Source organism: Triticum urartu, chromosome 5 (genome assembly GCF_003073215.2).
Source record: "Triticum urartu cultivar G1812 chromosome 5, Tu2.1, whole genome shotgun sequence".
Lineage (NCBI taxonomy): Eukaryota > Viridiplantae > Streptophyta > Magnoliopsida > Poales > Poaceae > Triticum > Triticum urartu.
The window spans coordinates 135,254,375-135,277,070 of NC_053026.1; positions in this window are offsets into that span (position 1 = coordinate 135,254,375).

Consider the following 22,696-nt stretch of genomic DNA (forward strand, 5'->3'; position numbering starts at 1 on the left):
CTGAAAAGGAATCTATAACAATAGGCCTCCGGCCAGGTGTGCTAGGAACGATATCACCTTACAGTGTCACATAAATACCAATGTTATAACTCTTGGAAATATGTTCCAACCATCATATCTGACCGAGATTCAGATCTGATTGGTGTGAGGATAACTCAGACTCAAGATGACTGAGAAGAAAGGTGCAACACAAATTGTCGAGATGACATTGTAGGATTCTCAGGAATTGAACTATGGAAGCGAGTTCCGAACAAGAGTTCATCATTAAATCAAGGAGAGGTGAGGAGGTGGCTGATTGACTCAGCAAAAATTCATTGAGATATTCAAAAGCTGGATTTCCACACTTATGTGAACAAGGAGATAACATTTGTCAAATAAAATGATATAATGTTGTATGCTCGAGGAGAACATCCACGAGCAAGCATTGGTTCAAAGCAATAGGGTTGCTAGAAGTTTTGAATTCACACATCATAGTTCATTTGTCGGTATTCCGGTTAGGAACAACACGAGGACCAAGAAGGAATGGTGATGGTGATAAGTATTACTTGTATGAAGAATTCTCAGGAGGTGGTGAAATTCTCACGACATTCTTGACATAAAAGATGGCCATACTCCAAGGTAAAGAATAATAATTGTTGTATAGCACGGATCTCCAGGTATAACACAAAAAACGAACAAGTTTGTGTTGGAGGGAAAGCAATAATGTTGTCGGTGATAACACAAATCATCGAGGGACAAGGATAGTATTTCCCATGAAGAATTCAATAGATATTTTGGAAGAGCTCAGAATGTTGATGATGATCATGACACATTTGTCGAGGGATCTCCTGAAGATGTAATCAATCGGCGATGACATCAAGTCAAAGGAATGATGAAGCGAGGTTAATGGAACCACAAGTAAGACACAAACTCGAAATCAAGCTTGCTATTCAAGGTGAAATGGTATGACAAGGAAAATCGACATAAGCTTAGCTCATCGTCGAAAGTGGTGCTCTAAGAATAAGGACCAGGTAGCACAGTTAAAATCGTCATGACAATGATATAGCCATACAAGCTATGAATGGCGTGATCGGGTACAAACTCGTACATAAAGAAGATTATCAAGAGTTGTTGAACCGTAGTGCAGACTTGGTTTAGTTATCGGTGTCTTTGAGTGTTTAATAACTTAGAGCCCATGAAAAATTGTAATCAGTGAGAATATTGTACTTGATGAAGAACTCATAAGAAGATATGCAGTTCCAAGATTATCTCGAGATATCAGGGGTAATAGTCGACGACAGATCAAAGTAGAGGTTGGGGTAGGGTACTGCTCTGCAGAAGATAAGTGCTTAAACTAGTCCAAGAACTGGAATCAAGGAGAAAATATGACCGGAACCATGATTGCAAAGGACCAATTCACAGATACCAAATGATATTATATCAAGGGAATAGTTATTATTACAAGAAGCCTCCATGATAGGATATACATCGTGTCCATGGGCATGAATACAAAGTTCAAGGTCGACTCCCACTTCTTCAATGTATAACCTTCCATTCACCTCTCGCTTTTCGAAATTGACATTAGTTGTTGAAAATTTTACCTGGTGCAATACTAGAGAATTAAGACCCGTGAAATCTTTCCGGTTCACACATAGTAAGGAAGGCATAGGTTTAACCCATCGGGGCATCTTATGAACACATACCCCCAACTTCAGGAGCGAATAACTCAAGTTCCGGAGCAGAGCATGGTTGACAAAAGTAGGGGATACAATTTACCAAAGGCATTATGTATCCGAAGAAAAGATCACAATGTTTAATGAATATGAAGGACGATGTCGAACAAAATCCAACAAAGGATCTGGTGGTCCATAAGGGATCTGATGTGAGTATTGGTACTCAACTAGAGGAAGAAAGAATGCAAGGGGACCAGATTATAGAAACAATTGACTAACTCAAAGCTCAAATGCAAAGGAATTATGAATTCCAAGACAAGGGATCAGAAGCAATGCTCTGATTAGGGATGGATAAGTTGAATAGCCTTAGAGGTACAATCGATGACAATTTGATTGGTCGAGATCCAACTCATGTTTAAAATGACGTCTGAGCCGGAAGGACGAAATGAAGGATCTGATTAAGGAATGCGAGCATTCGCAACATATTGATTCAACAGACTCAAACTGATAATGACTAAGGATGCCAATAAGATTACCGGACTAATGAGGTTAATCATAATGCAAGCAAGCAAGAATTTCAAGAGCAATAGGCTGTTGAGGATTTTCGGGGATCGAATGGTATTTCGAAGACTTTTGTGAAATACATGAATCGACTGAAGATGAGCGGATACTTGATAAGTGCGATAAATTATCCGTAAGGGTAGTCAGGCGGGAAATAACTGCAAGGCAGAAGGCACAAAGTATTCCCGGAACAACAACGAGTATTTCAGGGTATCTTGTAATAACAAGGGCAACTGGGGACAAAAGCAAGAACGACAGGTGTAAGCATTTATCCATAGGGATATTTCGGTGGTAGGGAATTGCAAAAGCAACAGACATAAGGTCTCGAAAGAATATCGGAGAGTATCTTCGAAATCTTCTAGTGCAGCAGACGATCATCGTTAATAAGGTGCTCTCCGGGTGAAAGCGATCATGAGATCCTAATGTTAGATTTAGCAAAATTCATTTAACCCAAATAGAAGAGAGATCAGAGTCCCGTAGTATAGACGAGGAATAAGAGATCCTAATACCACCCAAATGGTGATGTGGGCCCGTAAGACACACAACCATGTTAGTAAAAACTTTTGCAATGTCTAGACTCGACTTCGGCCAAGGAGTGTAGAAGGGGGATTTCTACAGGTAGTCGGCTCTGATACCAACTTGTGACGCCCCCGATTTGACCGTACACTAATCATACGCGCAAACGTGTACGATCAAGATCAGGGACTCACGGGAAGATATCACAACACAACTTTACAAATAAAATAAGTCATACAAGCATCATATTACAAGCCAGGGGCCTCGAGGGCTCGAATACAAGAGCTCGATCGTAGACGAGTCAGCAGAAGCAACATTATCTGAGTACAAACATAAGTTAAACAAGTTTCCATAAGATGGCTAGCACAAACTAGGATACAGATCGAAAGAGGCGCATGCCTCCTGCCTGGGATCCTCCTAAACTACTCCTGGTCGTCGTTAGCGGCCTGCACGTAGTAGTAGGCACCTCCAGTGTAGTAGGATTCGTCATCGACGGTGGCGTCTGGCTCCTGGACTACATCGTCTGGTTGCAACAATCGGGTATAGAAAGGGGGAAAAGGGGGAGCCAACCGTGAGTACTCATCCAAAGTACTCGCAAGTAAGGAGCTACACTACATATGTATGCATTGGTATCAAATGGAAAAGGATAGCATATGTGGACTAAACTGTAGAATGCCAGAATAAGAGGGGGATAGCTAGTCCCATCAAAGACTATGCTTCTGGCAGCCTCCATCTTGAAGCATATAGAAGAGAGTAGATGGTAAGTTCACCAAGTATCATCACATAGCATAATCCTACCCGACGATCCTCCCCTCGTCGCGCTATGAGAGAGCGATCACCGGTGGTATCTGGCACTTGGAAGGATGTGTTTTATTAAGTATCGGGTTCTAGTTGTCATAAGGTCAAGGTACAACTCCGAGTCGTCCTTTTACCGAGGGACACGTCTATTCGAATAGATAAACTTCCCTACAGGGGTGCACCACATTTCCTAACACGCTTGATCCCCTTTGTCCAGACACACTTTCCTGGGTCATGCCCGGCCTCGGAAGATCAACACGTCGCAGCCCCACCTAGGCACAACAGAGAGGTCAGCACGCCGGTCTAAATCCTATGGCGCAAGGGTCTGGGCCCATCGCCCATTGCACACCTGCACATCGCGTGGGCGGCCGGAAGTAGACCTAGCCTCCCTAATACAAGAGCAGGCATTCCAGTCCAATCCGCCGCGCGCCGCTTAGTCGCTGACGTCACGAAGGCTTCGGCTGATACCACGACGACGAGTGCCCATAACTGTTCCTGCGTAGTTGGTTGGTGCGTATAGGCCACTGGCCAGACTCAGATCAAATACCAAGATCTTGTTAAGCGTGTTATTTTGAAATAACCGCGGATGCCGACCAGGGCCAGGCCCACCTTTCTCCTAGGTGGTCTCAACCTACCCTGTCGCTCCACCACAAAGATTCACTCAGAGGGCCGTCGTGACAAACGTGCTTTCGGACCCAATCCGTGAATCACTCGCGGGTACTCTACGAGCCGACCCGACTTTAGTCACCACAGGTATCATATAATATGTATATAAGTATATACCCGTGATCACCTCCGAGTGATCACGGCCCGATAGTATAGCATGGCAGACGGACAAGAATGTAGGGCCACTGATGATAATCTAGCATCTTATACTAAGCATTTAGGATTGCAGGTAAGGTATCAATAACTGTAGCAATAATGACAGCCTATGCATCAGGATATGATTAACAAAAACCAGTAACATCCTACACTACCCTAATGCAAGCAGTAGAGAGAAGAGTAGGCGATATCTGGTGATCAAGGGGGGGGGGCCTTGCCTGGTTGCTCTGGCAAGAAGGAGGGGTCATCTACACCGTAGTCGAACTGGGGTCGTCGGCACTCTCGGGTCTACCGGAAAAAATCAACGGAGGGGGAATACAACAAAACATAACAAGGAAATACACGGTGCCGGGGGTGATCTAACGCAGGGATAGGTGATACCGACAAAGGGGAGAAACTTCCGGGAAAGTATCCCTAATGTTTAGCGTTTTTGGACAGATGAATCAGAGGGGGAATGTTGCGTGTTTGCTATGCTAGGGATGCGTGGCGGACAAACGGGCTGTGTATCCGGATTCGTCTCGTCGTTTCGAGCAACTTTCATGTATAAAGTTTTCCCATCCGAGCTACGTTTATTTTATATTGATTTTAAAAGATTTAAATCATTTTTAGCATTTACTTAATTATTTTAATTCAACATTATCTAGAATAGTGTTTGTTGACGTCAACATGACGTCAGCAGTCAACAGGGGTGTTGACTGGTCAAACTGACGTGTGGGTCCCATTCGTCATTGACTAGACTAACTAATCATGATTAATTAGTTTAATTAGTTGTTTAGTTTAATTAATCAAAATTAATTAGTTAATTAATTATTTTTATTATTATAATTTTTTAATTCTTTTTCTTAAATAGGGACCAGGGCCAAGCGGTCAGTGGCCTACTGGGGCCAATCGGGCGACGGGCGAAACAGGTGCGGGCGCCCGCCCGCATGGCCACGAGCGTGCGGGCGCTGGAGCGCACCAACGGCCACAGCAGGGCTCGCTGGCCGGCCGTTTCTGGCGACAGAAACAGGTGCGGCGGGGCACGTTGGGTAGCGGGCGGGGAGGCGGTTGCGGTGCGGTCGAAAGCGGCGTCGGGGGAAAGCAGCGGACGACGCAGCCATCGGTGGGCTCGAGCGGGAGCGGACAGAGGCGCGGGTGGTGGCGCGCGCGCGCCTGGGCACGTCCAGAGAGCGATGTGCGTGGCCGGGTGCGTCCGGGGCAAGAGGTGGCCGGAGCGGGGGGGGGGGGGGGGGGGGGGGGGGGGGGGGGGGGGGGGGGGGGGGGGGGGGGGGGGGGGGGGGGGGGTGCGGGAGGCGACCTACGGCGACCAGATCACAGGGGAAAGGAGCGAAGACGGACGAGGCCTCACCGGGGCCTATAGTTGTGCACAAGTCGGCTCGGGGAGGGGCCGGGGATGCGTTTCCGGGGATGACGACATTGGTCGGCGACGGCGAGGCAGAGGCCTCAGGAGGGCATCGCGCGACGAAGAAGAAGGGGCGAGGAGGCAACGGGGATGGGCGCCAACGTCGGGGGCGCGTGATCAGGCGTCGATGGTGCGGATGAGGCGGCGAGGCAACGTTAGGGCAAGTGGTGCCGGGGCGGTCGGGGGTGGCGACGGTGATGATGCCCTCGAGCGGCGGCGTCACGGCGAGGGCGACGGGAGGTGTTAGGGCCGAGCCCCAGTTCAGATCGGGGGTGGGGGGGCGTGACAATGAGCGAGAGAGGTGGGGGGTCGCACACGGGGCTCTCCCCTGGCAGCGTTGGAGGGAGAGGGTGGATATCGTAGGGGAGTGGGGGGGGGGGTCGTGCGAGGCGACGGGATGGGCGCCGCCCAGATCCAGGGGCGAGGGGGGTGAGAGGGGATCGGGGAGGGGAGAGGCTAGGGTTTGAGCGTCGGCAGGCCATATAGCCCAGGGCCGTAGTTGGGCCGGTGGGCCGGCCGACTCGGTTGTAGCCCAGTTGGCCAGGGGGGGTTTTCTATTTTTATTTCTCTTTTGTTTATTTTTAGTTTTCTTTTATTTTTAGTTTTGGTAAAATACTAAAGTGGCACCCAAATAGATGTTGCAAATTATGCCATAGCCACAAACAACTTAGCACTGAAATAAAATAGTTTTGAAATTGTTTATCATTTTAAAAGCATTTAAACAATTATTATTGCTACTACTTTATTCATTTTAGAGTGTTTAAACATTTTATAAAGGTGTGATTTCTCCACCATAATTACCTATGTATTATTTGGCTCACTCCGAACATTTTAGTTTTAAAATTTGAAAACTTTTATCGTTTGACTTGATTTTGAATTTGAATTCGAATGAGGTTGAATCATCATGAAGCTAACAACAGTAATCGTGGTGACATGGACTCATTAGCAGAGGTTTACTGTAGCTTAACTATCCAGGCGTCACAAACTAACAACAAGTTCAATAGTAACATCTATTTCTTCTATCTCAGCAGGTGCTATGTCTTTCATGATTTCTTCATATAAAGTGTAAGCAATAGCACTCACACTAGCACCCATGTCACATAAACCATGATAACAGTGATCTCCTATTTTAACTGAAATAACAAGCATGCCAAGAACATGTCTATGTTTATCTCTTTTATCAGGTTTAGCAATTCTAGCAGCTTCTTCACAGAAGTAAATAACATGCCCATCCATATGTTCTTCCAGGAGATCTTTAACCATAGCAATACTAGGTTCAACTTTAATTTGTTCATCAGGTTTAAGTGTTCTAATATAGCTTTTCTTAACAATAGTTGAAACTTTAGCATGTTCCTTAATCCTAACAGGGAAAGGTGGTTTCTCAATATAAGCAGAAGGAACAACTGGATCAACATTATAAAGTGTAGTTTCTTCTTTAACCGGTACTGGTTCTTTAATTTCTTCTTTAATAAGTGGGTGATATTTAAACCACTTCTCCTTAGGGAGTTCAAGATGAGTAGCAAATGATTCACAAAAGGAGGCTACTATCTCAGAGTCAAGTCCATATTTAGTGCTAAACTTTTGAAAAGCCTCAGTATCCATAAAAGATTTAACACAATCATACTTAAATTTAATACCTGACTCTTTATCTTCGTCGAGTTCCCAATCTTCAGAGTTGCGTCTAATTCTTTCCAAAATATCCCACTGGAATTTAATAGTCTTCTTCATAAATGAACCAACACAAGAAGTATCAAGCATGGTTTGATCATTACGAGAAAGCCGAGCATAAAAATTATGGATAATAATTTCTCTTGAGAGATCATGATTGGGGCATGAATATAACATTTACTTAAGCCTCCCCCAAGCTAGAGCGATACTTTCTCCTTCACGAGGTCAAAAATTATATATATAATTCCGATCACGATGAACTAGATGCATAGGATAATTTTTTGGTGGAACTCCAATTTCAAACGATTCCAATTCCATGATCCAATATCATCACATAGCCTATACCATGCCAATGCTTTTCCCTTGAAAGATAAAGGGAACACCTTTTTCATCACTTCATCCCTGGGTAAACCTGGAAGCTTAAAAATCCACAAATTTGTTCTACATATATCAAGTGCACATGAGGATGTTTGGTTCCATCTCCTGCATAAGGATTAGCTAGCAGTTGTTCTATCATACCCAAAGGAATTCCATATTCAATATTTTTAGTAGGTGCAGTAGGTTGAGGGGTTGATAATTGTGGTTCTGTACGAGGTGAAGATACCCCGAACAAACCCCTCAAAGGATTATTTTCTTACCAAATGACAATAAATTTTAGCACACTATATAAATGTTTCCTTACCAAATGCTACTTACCAAAGGCGCTTCACTCCTCGGCAACGGCGTCAAAAAATAGCCTTGATGACCCACAAGTATAGGGGATCAATTGCAGCTCTTTTCGATAAGTAAGAGTGTCGAACCCAACGAGGAACTGAAGGAAATGACAAGTAGTTTTTAGCAAGGTAATGTCTGCAAGTGCAAAAATTGTAAGTAACGGAGTAGTTTGATAGCAAGATAATTTGTAACGAGCAAGTAACAATAGTAGTAACAAAAGTGCTGCAAGGTATCCCAATCCTTTTAAGGCAAAGGACAGGCCAAAACGGTCTCTTATGATAAGCAAAGTGTTCTTGAGGGTACACGGGAATTTCATCTAGTCACTTTCATTATGTTGGTTTGATTTGTGTTCGCTACATTGATAATTTGATATGTGGGTGGACCGGTGCTTAGGTGTTTTTCTTACTTGAGCAAACCTCCTACTTATGATTAACCCTCCCGCAAGCATCCGCAACTATGAGAAAAGTATTAAGAATAAATTCTAACCATAACATTAAACTTTTGGATCCAATTGGTCCCTTACGAAATAGCGCATAAATTGGGGTTTAAGCTTTTGTCACTCTCCCAACCCACCATCTAATTGCAACTCCACAATGCATTCCCTTAGGCCCAAATATGGTGAAGTGTCATGTAGTCAACGTTCACATGACACCACTAAGGGAATAACAACATACATACTATCAAAATATCAAATACATATCAAGTTCACACGATTACTTGCAACATGATTTCTCCCATGACCTCAAGAACAAAAGTAACTACTCATAAATGATAAACATGTTCATGATCAGAGGAGTATTAAATAGCATAATGGATCTAAACATATAATCTTCCACCAAATAAACCATACAGTAATCAACTACAAGATGTAATCAACACTACTAGTCACCCACAAGCACCAATCTATAGTTTCGGTAACAAGATTGAACACAAGAGATGAACTAGGGTTTGAGAAGAGATGGTGCTATTTAAGATGTTGATGGAGATTGAGCTCCCCAAGATGGGAGAGTTGGGTGATGATGATGACGATGGTTTCCCCCTCCGGGAGGGAAGTTCCCCCGGCGGAATCGCTCCGCCGGAGGGCAAAAGTGATCCTGCCCAAGTTCCACCTCGAGGCGGCAGCGCTTCGTCCCGAAAGTATCCTCCTTATTTTTCTAGGTCAAAATGACCTACATACCAGAAGATGGGCACCGGAGGTGGGCCGAGGAGGCCACAACCCACCAGGGCGGACTTGGGGGGCCTAGCGCGCCCAGGTGGGTTGTGCCCACCTGGTGGCCCCCTCTAGTGTTTATTGGCTCTAGTATTTCTTAAATAATCCATAAAAAATCTCCGTGAAGTTTTAGCTCATTTGGATTTGTGTAGAATAGGTGGCCTGGCGTAGCTTTTCCAGGTCCAGATTTCCAGCTACCAGAATTCTCCCTCTTGGTGTGTTCCTTGCAAATTATGAGAGAAAAGGCATTAGAATTACTCCAAAAATTATTATTATGGATAAAAACATTATAAATAACAGTAAGAATATATGATGCAAAATGGACGTATCAGTCAGTGTCATGTGGCACATTATCCATGTCATTGTCACCGTCCTTGTTGAGACCAGCATCCACGCCACCAAAACCATCTCCACCTAGCTCCTCTTGTGTGTCAGGGAGCTCCTGAGAGCTGTTGTAGTCGTACCGGCCACGGCAGCTAGTTCGTCGATGTGTCGATTCTCCAACAAATGATGTGAACTCCCTCGCAACAGTGTCGCTATGAGAACCATTAAGTGTTGTCCAACCCTCTACCAACTTCCCAAGCAAGCTGGTCATGCCGGAAGCAAACTGCCCGACTAGGTTCAACAGGTTCCCTCGTCTGATCAAAAAACAAAAAGTAACAATTACCAAACATATTAGAAACACGTGCATAAGAAAAATAAGGCAAAACAACCGTAAAGAGAAATCAAATGCAAGAAAATATCATTCAAAAAACAAATAAACATGCTTGATTACCTCAGTGGGACAAGATGGAGCTGAATGCACGTCCATCCACTTGCCAAAGTTTTGTGGCCCACCAAACACACTGTACACTACAAAAAAAAGACACATCCACGACATTTTGGCCAAACCAATTTTTTTCTGTCATACATATGACAATTCTATGCCGATAATTGTGACAAAACCCGGTATCATCATAGATGTGGTGGGCTCCCACTTCTATGACAAAAAATCATGACAGAAAATGGGCTTTTCGTCCTGGGCGGGCCGGAGACGCAGCTGCATGACATTCTTTGGGCCGTCCATCACGGAAAAAACCGTGGTAGAAGCAAGGGGGAGGAACATTTCGAGGAGTTCCCGGTTACGGTGGGAGGTCGGGGGCCGAGCGATGCGCGTTTCTCTCGTACACGTACGCACGTGTGTGCGAGGCGTTGGCTCTAACTGAACCCGAGCGAGGCGTTGGGCTCTAACTGAACCCGAGCGATTGCACTGCAGGCTACGCGTTACTGAACCTGAGCGATCGATCGATGGCTGTTAACTGAACTCGATTGAGAGATTCCTTGGCTACTGCTGCTAACTGAAGTCGATTGATGGGATGAACAGTGAGCGTTGCAGGGGGGTTTGGATGAACAGTGAGCGGTGGCGTTGCCTCTGGATGAACAGGACCCCGTGGTGTGGTGGAGGGCTGGTTGGACAGTAGACGGTGGAGGGGTTCCCGTGGAGGGGTTGATGAACAGGACCCCATGGTGTGGACTGCAGGATGAACAGTAGACAGTGGAGGGGTGCCCGTGGAGGGGTGGTTGAACAGGACCCAGTGGTGTGGAGGGCTGGATGAACAGTAGACGGTGCAGGGGTGGTTGAACAGTAGCCGGTGGAGTAGCGCGCGGTGGAGGCTGGATGAACAGGAGCCCGTGGAGGCTAGAGGAGGTCGATGGTGGATGAACAGTAGCTCGTGGAGGCTGGAGGGGGTCGACGGTGGAGATGAACAATATCCTGTGGAGTCCCGTTTTGCGGTACGCCACACCCCTCCCGATGAACAGGACCCCCGTTTCGACCGTAGCGCTCCAACACAAGTCCGTTTCCTCCGTTTTGCGGTACGCCACACCCCTCCCAATCAACAGGACCCCTGTTTCGACCGTAGGAGGTCCGTTTCCTCCATTTTGCGGTACGCCACACCCCTCCCGATCAACAGGACCCCCGTTTCAACTGTAGGAGGTCCGTTTCCTCCGTTTTGCGGTACGCCACACCCCTCCCGATCAACAGGACCCCCGTTTCGACCGTAGGAGGTCTGTTTCCTCCGTTGTGTGGTACGCCAGGCCTCGTTTCCATCGCCTCTTTCGTCCAAGCCCCCCCGATGAACACGACCACGCATTCCGTTCCGACCCAGCCGCGTTGCCTCCCGATGAACATGACGCATTCCGTTGCCTCCCCATGAACACGACAACGACGCTGTTTCTCCGTTCCAACCCAGCCATGTACACGATCCCTCGCCGTACGTATGCGCGAGTAGGCATTCGAGACCCCGCTCGTATGTACACATACGTGGCCGTATTTTCTTTCTTGCACCCTGGCCGCTGTATGAATGTGTACATGCTACGTGCGCGCCTCTACTACAACACGTGTGTGCCTTTGCATCCACCAGTATATATGTACATACACGTTCGCGACCAGAATGACAACGCTACATACGCTTCGACCAGGTGGGTCCCGACTGTCAGGCACTTCCTTGCGTGCGAAGGTGTAGCTGGTGGGTCCCAGCAGTCAGGGGGGAAACGTTTTTTCGCAAAATACGGTGGCCCGTCCGGTGGGTCCCTGCCGTCAGGTGGAGGAATCATTATTTTCCGCGTAATAAGGAGGCACTTCCTTGCTGCCGCCGTGGACCCAACTATCAGCCTCTCCACGTAGAGTCCACGTCCGATGGAAGTTGTTCCTTGACCACGTTGACCACGCCGCGCTGTGAGCACCAGGGCGGTGGACGTCGGCGAGGCCTAGGAAGGGGACGACGGGGAGACGGGGAAGACGCGGCAATGGAAGCCCGCGCACGCGTGGAGAGGAGTACGAGGGTTCACTTGTTCGGCTGCGGTGTGAGGCTGCCGTCGCCGCAGGGCCTGGCCAGCGGTGGGAATAGTAGGGGGCAGTGAGGCCTCCGCGGCAGCACAGCCGGCCACGGGAGGCAGGAGCATGCAGCACGATTGGCGCTGCTTTGGGCGGCAGGAGCAAGAAGACCAGAGGTTGAAGAAGCACTACGGCCGTTGGATGGACATCGTACGGTTAATGGAGCTAGAATCGTTCATATTGACTAAGTTGACAAAGCCCTTCGTCCCCGTCAACTTAGTAGGCCCACAAGTCAGCCTCCCACCAAGGTGGGTCCCAGCTAGCCGGGGGAGTATTCATTTTTTATGTGTAATAAGGAGGCACTTCCGGTGGGTCCGAGCTGACAGCGGGGGGAACGTTTTTTCGCGAAATACGGTGGCCCGTCCGGTGGGTCCCAGTAGTCAGGGGGAAACGATTTTTTTCGCAAAATACTGGTGGCCCGTCCGATGGGTCCCTGCTATCAGGTGGAGGAATAATTATTTTCGACGTAATAAGGAGGAACTTCCTTGCTGCAGCCGTGGACACAGCTGTCAGCCTCTTCACATACAGTCCACGTTCAATGGAAGCCGTTCCTTGACCACGTTGACCACGCCGCGTCGAGCGCACCAGGGCGGTGGACGACGGCGAGGCCTAGGAAGGGGACAAAGCGGAGCCAAGGAAGATGCGGCGGTGCATGCCCACGCGTAGAGGAGTACGAGGGCGCTGGTTCACTATGGTGTGAGGCTGCCGTCGCCGCAGAGTAACAGGGGGTGTGGGTGAGTAGAGGGATGGCCTGGCTAGCGGTGGGAGTAGTAGGGGGCGGTGAGGCCTCAGCCGCATCGCAGCCAGCCACGGGAGGCAGGAGCACGAGGCACGACCGGTGCTGGTTTGGGCGGCTGGAGCAAGAAGACCAGAGGTTGAAGAAGCACTACGGCCGTTGGATGGACATCGTACGGTCACTGGAGCTAGAATCGTGCATTATTGACTAAGTTGACAAAGCCCTCCGTCCCCGTCAACTTAGTAGGCCCACAAGTCAGCCTGCCACTATACTGGGTCCCAGCTAACAGGGGGAGTATTCATTTTTTTGTGCGTAATAAGGAGGCACTTTCTTGCGTGCGAAGATATAGCTGGTGAGTCCGAGCTATCAGCGGCGGTAACATTTTTTTCGCAAAATACAGAGGCCCTTTCGGTGGGTCCCTGATGTCAGGTGGAGGAATCATTATTTTGCGCGTAATAAGGAGGCATTTCCTTGCGTGCGACCATGGACCCAGCTGTCGGCCTCTCCACGTACAGTCCACTTCAGATGCATGTCGGTCGTTGACCACGTTGACCAGGCCGCGCCGAGAGCACCAGGGCGGTGGACGACAACGAGGCCTAGGAAGGGAACGACACAGAGGCAGGGAAAACTCGGCAGTTGTTTCCCACGCGGAGGGGAGTACGACTGTATGAGGGTTTACTAGTTCGTCTGCCGTCGCTGGAGAATAATAGCAGGTGTGGGTGAGTAGAGGGATGGCTAGGCCAGCGATGGGAGTACGGTGGGGCGGTGAGGCCTGACCGGCAGCAGAGCCGACCGCGGGGAGGAGGGAGCAGGCAGTCCCACCGGCGCCTGTTTGAGCGACTGGAGCAGGAAGAGCAGAGATTTAAGAAGCACGACGGCCGTTGGATGGACATCCAACAGTCACTGCTTGTGCGTCATCCTTTTTTTTAGGAAAGCCTCAAATCTATGGAAAAGAACATACAACCCATCTGCCATTATTTCTAATAATTTACAGCCCAATTGCTAACTATTAAGGTTTTTTTGGAGCCCATATTCTTTTTGTTAGCATTACAGCCCAAATTGTGGCCATGGTTAAAAAATTATACGAAATTTTGCATATTTCGGTGCAGTCCGAACTATTTTTAATCCCGAAATTTTGACTCACATTCAAACTGATTTTAAAAATAAATGTATATCAATATAAAATCCAACAAATTCTCCACGCATAAAAATTAAAGTAATTTAAAATCTTGAAATGAAAAAAAAGATATTTGAAACTAATTGCCGGTTTGATGTGTTTTAAAAATGTACAGCCCATTTCTCATTACTGATGGGCCATTTTCTCGGCCAGCCGAATGAAAGCTCTCCTCGTCTTGAAAGATTTGCAGCCCAACAGGCCTGACAAAGCGACTTACTTGGCAAATCACAAAAAACTAGGCTGTGGCCGTGGACCCAGCTGTCAGCCTCTCCACGTACAATACTCTTCCGATGGAAGTCGTTCCTTGACCACGTTGACCACGCCGCGCGGAGAGCACCACGGCGGTGGACGACGGCGAGGCCTAGGAAGGGGACGACGCGGAGCCGGGGAAGACGCGGCAGTGGAAGCCCGCGCGGAGAGGAGTACGAGGGTTCACTGGTTCGGCTGCGGTGTGAGGCTGCCGTCGCCGCAGGGCCTGGCCAGCGGTGGGAATAGTAGGGGGCGGTGAGGCCTCCGCGGCAGCACAACCGTCCACGGGAGGCAGGAGCATGCGACACGACCGGCGCTGCTTTGGGCGGCTGGAGCAAGAAGACCAGAGGTTGAAGAAGCACTACGCCCGTTGGATGGACATCGTACGGTCACTGGAGTTAGAATCGTTCATATTGACTAAGTTGACAAAGCCCTCCGTCCCTGTCAACTTTGTTGGCCCACAAGTCATCCTCCCACTATGGTGGGTCCCAGCTAGCAGGGGGGTATTCATTTTTTGTGCATAATAAGGAGGCACTTCCTTGCGTGCGAAGATATAGCTGGTGGGTCCGACATGTCAGCGGGGTGAACGTTTTTTCGTGAAATACAGAGGCCCTTCCGGTGGGTCCCAGCTATCAGGTACTCGCAAAAAAAGGAAAGAAAATCAAAGACTTGGGAAGGCGTACAGAACAAGCTAGTGTACCAGTAAAGAGATGTTTCCGAGTTTTATAAAAAAAGAAAGACGTGCTCCTGTAGCTGGTTCGAATCCAAACCTAGACTATGACTATATATGGTGATATGCTACTCTACAAGTAATGAAACTGACATATCCAACGTTCGCTTCTCCTCTTCTCTACTTACTCTGCCTAGCATCAGAAGCTCTGGCCGCAGCAACCATGTCCGCTGGCTGCTCGTCCGCCTGCTCTTCAGTAGGCAACAACCTGATATGCGCCAAATTGCAACCCGTACCATCGCCTGTGGGTCTCATCACACCCTCGCCGGCACGCGCACCGTAGCCGATTGCTCATCGCAACCCACTGCCGTTGGTGTGGTGCCACTGCTGCAAATCACGCAGAGTCATCCGTCGCGTCTCAACCACAATCCGCAACCCTGGCCGAGTCTTCTACAAATGCCCGAATCATGGGGTAATAATATGTTTAAGTGTTGTTCTGCTGCTTTTAGTTGCTGATTTTTTAATAGTTTGGTTGATGATCTACCAATTTGATTCATGCAGAAAAGGGAAGATTCATGTGATTTGTATTTCAGGGAAGTTGCTGATGTGGGGGAATGCAACTACGCTGATTATTTGGTTAGCCGAGGAATCCCAATACTAGCAGGTTGGGGTGTTGGACAAGTAACTGAAGGAACGATAGAAGAGGATGATGCAGAGCAGAAGGTTAAAGAAGCAGTTCCTCTGATCATGGCCAAGCAACAGCTGCTGAACGGCCTTGACAGCAATGAGGAGATGAAAGAGCTTGTGAAGATAATGGGCAAATTCGATGTGCTTTGTAGGATGATTGTCTCTTTATTTGCAGTGTATGTAGCACTTATGATGTATTCAGTGGCTACGACATGAACACTTTGCTGAAACTAGTAATGAATGAAACCTGTGTAGCAGGCTGGGCATAGTGTTTTGAACATCTAATGATTTCTATTAACGGAAATCAGGGGGTATCCCCTTTTCCTCATATAAATAAATAAATAGAAGAGGCCCTGTCGGGTCAGCTTTGTTCTCATTCGAAGACGTCGAGCAAATTGCAGTCCAACAGCAAACTATGTCATCAAATTCAAGTTTCACAACCAAATATGAGTACAACTAAAAAACAATGTCATCATGTTTTAGTTGTCATACAATCACCAAACACAAATCAGCATACATAACAAGTGATGTTCTCACAGCAAAATACTAAACAACATGTTCATCAGGTTTCAGTTGTCATAGCAAACACAATTTCACATAGTAGATAAAAAAACGTCTTCTGACAGGCAAATACGACAAAATCAATGTAATCATCATCCGCAGCAGGAGCATCAACATCTTCGCCATGTGTATCAGTCTGAATCGTAATTCCCCACGGTGTCATCTTCTTCTTCGTCCTCAACGTCCTCGAACTTTGGCTTCTTCTTGATCAACTCTTGTATGTCCACAGCATGACAGGCAATCTTTTCGCTGGCGTCATTGACGTGATGGTTCTCAAAGATATTAGGAACATATGTGTTATCTTGTATATCAGGAGCAGTGTAAGCATCATCTTGTTGTGCAACTTCATTAAACGAATTCATCTGCTCAAACCTTTGCAATACTCTCTAGTCATCGCTACGTGCAAATGTGTCTTCCAAGAAAAATATCTATGTTGCTTGATTTGCCAAAATAAAAGGCTCGTTGGCCTGGTACGCCGCCTTGACATTGATGGATTTGAAATAATCATCAGCTCTGGGTTTTGTGATCCTGGAAAACAGGTTATACCAACGACAGCACAACAGAACCACACACCGATGATCCTCGAAACTGGAGATATACTGCAACTAAACAATGTCTGTTATGTTAGCATACATTTCAGTTGTCTCTTTGTCATACGTATCCATGCTCATGATGGCACTGTTTTGTGTCTTCCTGCCTTCGTCTCGTGCAAGGGTGTTGTAGCGCACATCTCCAACAACGCAAGATTCATAATGTCTTACCCGAGTATCAGGACCCATTGCTAGTGAGTAAAGGGCATCATCAACTGCCTGCCCATCCACCCGCATCTTCTGAACCTATGGTTAGAAAATAGACAAGTTGATCATCTTATGTACTCAATATATTAAAAAAACTGACAGTGCACTTCAAAAGCTTACATGGTTCTTGAACCATTTCACAAATCCTGCCATAAACAGTTTGTCAATGTTTCTTGGATTTTGCGGTAGTAACTCCTCTTTGTAGATGCTACACAACATAGTGATCGTGTCAAACATATAAATATATAAGAATGTGATGCAAGTTTGGTGGATTACGATGTATAAGCTGCAGTACTGCACTTACTTGATATAAGGTAGTATCTCAGGACAGTTATTCAACACATACCAAATCATTTTGTCCAAATCTTTAGGTTTGTCCTCTTGTCGACTCTTCCCTGTAACTCGAACAGAATAATCGAAAACATTGAGCCCGGGATTGTCTTCACCCACCTCTTTGCTAAGCTGATCAGCTGTTTCAATGTATTTTGAGCAGAATGTCAATGCTTCTATAGCAATGTAGGCCTCTGCAATGGAACCCTCGGGTCTAGCTCTGTTCCTAACATAGCCCTTGAAAGTGCCTAGCCGCCTTTTAATAGGGTACATCTAGACATACTATACTGGACCTCAAAGTAGTGCCTCATCAGGTAGATGAATAGCCAAATGCACCATCACATCAAAGAAGGCTAGAGGATATATCTTCTCAAGGTCGCATAGGATAGTTGGTATCTTGTCTCTAAGACGCTCCAAAGCATCTATCCTGATATTCCTACTGCAGAGTTCCCTGAAGAATTCTCCCAACTCTGCAACTGCTCTGTATAAGTCAGGGCAGCCCAATCCTCTAAGTATAACAGGTAAAACCCTTTGAAGTAGGACGTGGCAGTCATGAGTTTTCAACCCTTGTACCTTGTTTCCATCTGCACTGACTCTCCTTTCAGGGTTGGAAGCAAATCCATGTGGGAATCTCACACGTGACAGGACCTCGCATAATTCTTTTCTTTTTACCTTGTCCAAGACGTACACAGCTGGTGCCATATCCCGTGGTTTACCTTCATCTTGCACCTGCAAATCCTGTCTGATACCCAGGTGTGTCAAATCAATCCTAGATTTTAAGGTATCTTTCGTCTTGCCTTCAATATTAAGAAGTGTGCCGATAATGCTGTCACATATATTTTTCTCGATGTGCATCACATCAAGATTATGTTGCAGATCCAAATCTTTCCAATACTCCAAGTCCCACAAAGTGGACCTGCGGGTAAACAATAATCTCTCTTCTGCCATGCCACGCTTCCTTTTCCTGCTACCATTATCAGGATGGTTTCCTGGTGTAATATGCCTGACCTTCTCTAATTCCACTTGCAACTCATCAGCGATGAGCCTCTTTGGCGCATCACGGTTTTCATGCTTTGCATTGAACACATGTCTTCGGTATTTTCTAGGAAGCAGCTTGTCCTTGGCAAGGAAACAGCGGTGTCCAATGTAACAGATCTTGCTAAGTATTGTGTATGACAGCGGATTCCTGTCACAACGAACACATGCATTGTAACCATGTGTCATTCGCCCTGACATAGTGCCCAAAGCCGGATAATCATGGATGCACCAAATTATAACAGCACGCAGAAAGAAATCAGCTGGTGGGCTGCTATATAGGTCTCGAGTGAGAACACCCTTCCATAGCTATTGAAGTTCCTCCACAAGAGGCTCCATGAACAAATCAAAATCCTTTCCAGGACTTTTTGGACCTGGGATGAGCAAGGCCAGCATGTAGTTTGATTCTTTGGTGCAGACATTTGGAGGCATGTTGTAAGGGATAACAAGCACTGGCCACATGCTATATGTGGCGCTTTGGTGGCTAAATGGGTTAAATCCATCTGAAGCTAAGCCAAGTCTAATGTTTCTTGGGTCAGCAGCAAGCTCTTTGTGTTTATCATTGAAGCTTTTCCACTCACTACCATGATATGGATGGCTCATTACATTCTGATCTCTGTACTCCTGGTTCCTAGAATGCCACAGTACATCCTCTCTTGTTTTAGCATCATGAAACAACCTCTGCAATCTTGGTGTAATTGGAAAATGTCTCAGAACATTATGAGGAATCCTCTTCACAGCATCGCCATCTTTCCATCTTGATGATTTGCATTTCGGGCATTCACTTAAGTTGGCATAATCCTTCCGGAACAGAACACAATTATTCTTACAAACATGGATCATATCATATCCAATTCCAACTGCACGAAGGAAATTCTTCATTTTACTGTAGGTGTGTGGTAGCTCAGACACATCTGGGAAAGATTCGCGGAAAGCAGCCAACATTGCATCGAATGATTTGTTGGTCATCCGCTCAGATGTCTTCACCTAAAGAAAGGTGACAATAGCTGAGAATACTGACAGCTTATTTCCTGGGGTGATAGCAACGTTGCATTGTTCCAACATGCGGGCCCACCATTTTTCTTCTGCAGGTGAAATTTCACGGAATGCATGAGCATTTCGTAGCATTATTTCAATGTTGGTCAAACTCACTGGCTCCACCACCACCACCTCCTCCTCTTCTTCCACCTGAGCATCAGGCAGATCAAGATGGTGATCTGTTGCTTCCACGTAGTCAATAACATTGACGTTCACAGCTTCACCATGATGAACCCACCTAGTATATGTGACCGACATCCCATACAAGTGTAGATGATTTTGCACAGTTGACTGGGGTCTTGTAACTGAATTCATACAACTGCTACACGGGCAGAGCACATCTGATTTCGGACCACCGTACTCAGCTCTGATAAAGTTCATGAAGTTTTCAACCCCCTCGACATATGCAACGGAGAATCTTCGAGCAGAAGTTATCCAAGTCCTGTCCATCTGTTAGACATACAAATTAGTTCTTCTACTAGATATTACAGGAAAAACATATATGCTTTTTTATGAAGTCCAGAAAAAAATACCTAGGTCGATGTCTAAAGCTATGGCAAGATATTTGGACGAGCAGATCTAAGTAACGAAATATATGTAAAGCTAATTCAACAAACAGATTTGAGTGCCAAATTATGGCAGGCTGTTTCAGCAGTCAATGAGGCCGAGCACACAGCCATCGAACTATCGAAGGCCATCGCAGCAACAAAGATCGAGTATAAAACAGTGTAGAGCTATTTCACCTAACAGATTGGCTACTAGACCATGGCAATCTACGTCACAATAAATATATGGCAGGATATTTTAGCAACTAATCGGCCTTGGCATGCCATCTCAGCTAAGCAGATTGAGTGTAGAACAGGGCAAGGAAGCTTCTTAAGCAGAGCATATTGACAGTAAACTACTTCGGCAAACAGTGAGATTAACAGCGTCTATCATCTAACATTCAGCGCTACACCGACATGAACGGGGCCTCAGTCTAGAATGCGCGTACCGTGGGAGAAGCTGACCGCCGTGCGTCTCCACACGAACATCGCCAGCGGTGGCGGCGCTGACCGCCGTGCGCCTCCACAAGAACGTAGCCAGAGGTGGCGGCGCGGCTAGAGGACGGCAGTCTACGAGAGCGTACTGTGGGAGCGAGAGGATCACCGAACCGTGGTGCCGACGTATCGGCGTGGCGGGGAGGGCGGCTTTGGTGGAGCGAATGGAGTGGAGGGGGACAGGGGGGAGGGGTTTTTGGGGAATATTATTGGCTAGTTGGCCGAAGGGTGGTTGAATCGGAATTGGGGGGAATTTTTGGGTGTGGGCGGGGGGAGTTTGGCGCATGGTCGGTTTCTCCAAGTGCAGTCCCACGTGTCAGTGAAGAGGCAAGCCGAAGCGCGTTCCATTTGCGTGAGCCATGTGCAGGACCGAACGTGTGTGGGGTGCAATGTGACCGCGACAGGAGTGCTGTGAGTGTACCGCATTTTTCCTTTTAAACTAGGTGCTTCACCCTCACAAAAAAATCTGTTGCTTCGCGCGATCCATCGATACTACTACTAGTAATCCGGTAATCCCGACTAAAACGGCGCGGCCGGGTCTTTTCCCGCGCGATATGCTAGGAGGTTGGCTTAGTTGGGTTTTTTAGGACGAGTAATGCTACACCTACGTAATCCCAGTTACGTAATTAAGATAATGTGAAACGTGTGAGCTGTTGATTGTAGATTGGGGGGAGGGAGGGGCCCACCACCATGAAAATCAGGGGAGGAGAGAGAGAGGCAATTTACGTTAACCCTTTCGTAGGTTCCCGTAGATGTAGAAAGATGTGTCCGATCCTGCAATATAGGCCGTTCGATCTATATTTCACGGATAGGAAGGAAACTACGACAATTTAGCCGCACTCCTCTCCACATTTGCAGATAAGGCTTTCCCTCGATCATCCTTTTCTCCCACAAGATCTTGATCTTCCGTGCAATGCGCTGGCATCTTGCTAGTACTCCTACAATATGTATATTATTGTGAAAGTTCATATACACCGACCGAGATTAATGCAAACACGGCAGATTTTCATTACACTTCAAACTTTTATAGGACAAAAAAAATAAAAGAAACCCGACCCTAAACCTATTCTATGGTGGCGACCGACGTCCTCCATCTGTGATCTCCATGTACGGGGGTGGGGTTCAAGACCCGTGAAGTGAAGGTGCGGTCTCCGGCGAGGAAAAGTAGAACACGGGAGATGGACCGGCCAGTTGGCACACCATGCCCTGCCGCCTCCCATGCCCTACTCATCCTCGGAGGAGTCCCCGACCTCGGCGGTGCCAGATGTTGGATGGCGGCAAGTAGGACGCGTGGCTGACGGTGCTCTCGTCGTCGGCTGCCAGCGTGGCCACCGCTTGTGCGGCGACTTCAGCGAGGGCGGCGACCTCGAGCTCCATCCCCGAAGACAAGCTCTCCCGCAGAGCGTTCGCTCTTGTGGTCATGGCGGATGTGGTTCCAGGTAGGAGGATGATGTGCTATGGTGTGGAGGTTAGCTAGGCGTTGCCGCTTTAAGTAGCGCATTCTGGTGAGGCCAAGCGTCCGGGTGCGTCATTAAGTCGCCGGAGTTGTTCCTCGGGCACCGAGCATCTTAATGACGACATATGAACGGACGACATGAATGCGGGCAGCTAGCGCCGGCTGGGAACGCACCGCACGACGGTGCGAGGGATGAGGGTTTTGGTGTGCCAGGGTAGGCAGCTGCGGTCATGGCAACGTTGGAGATGCCCTTTGCTCACATGTGATCCCCGCATGTCATTGAAAAAGCAAGACGACCCGGCATGGTCTCAGGTCCAGAGGATGCAGTTGGCCGCGCTACACCACTCCGCGGACGCGTTGCGGGGCCGCGTGCATCCTCGACGAGCCGGGTGTTGGGGTGTGCTTGGATTGTGGCCAAAGTGCACCTTGCCAAAATTTTGGTCATGACCAAAAGATTGGTCTTTGTTTGGATGGTTGCCATTTTTTGGCATGCCAATGAAATCTAGCCAACTCTAGTTCATTTTTCTTGCCAATGTTGGCCAAATCATGGGCAACCAATACCTCAACCAAAATTTTGGTCATGACCCAAAGATTGGTCTTTCTTTGGATGGTTGCCATTTCTTTGGCATGCCAATGAACTCTAGCCAACTCAACTTCATTTTTCTTGCCAATGTCGGCCAAATCATGGGCAACCAATACCTC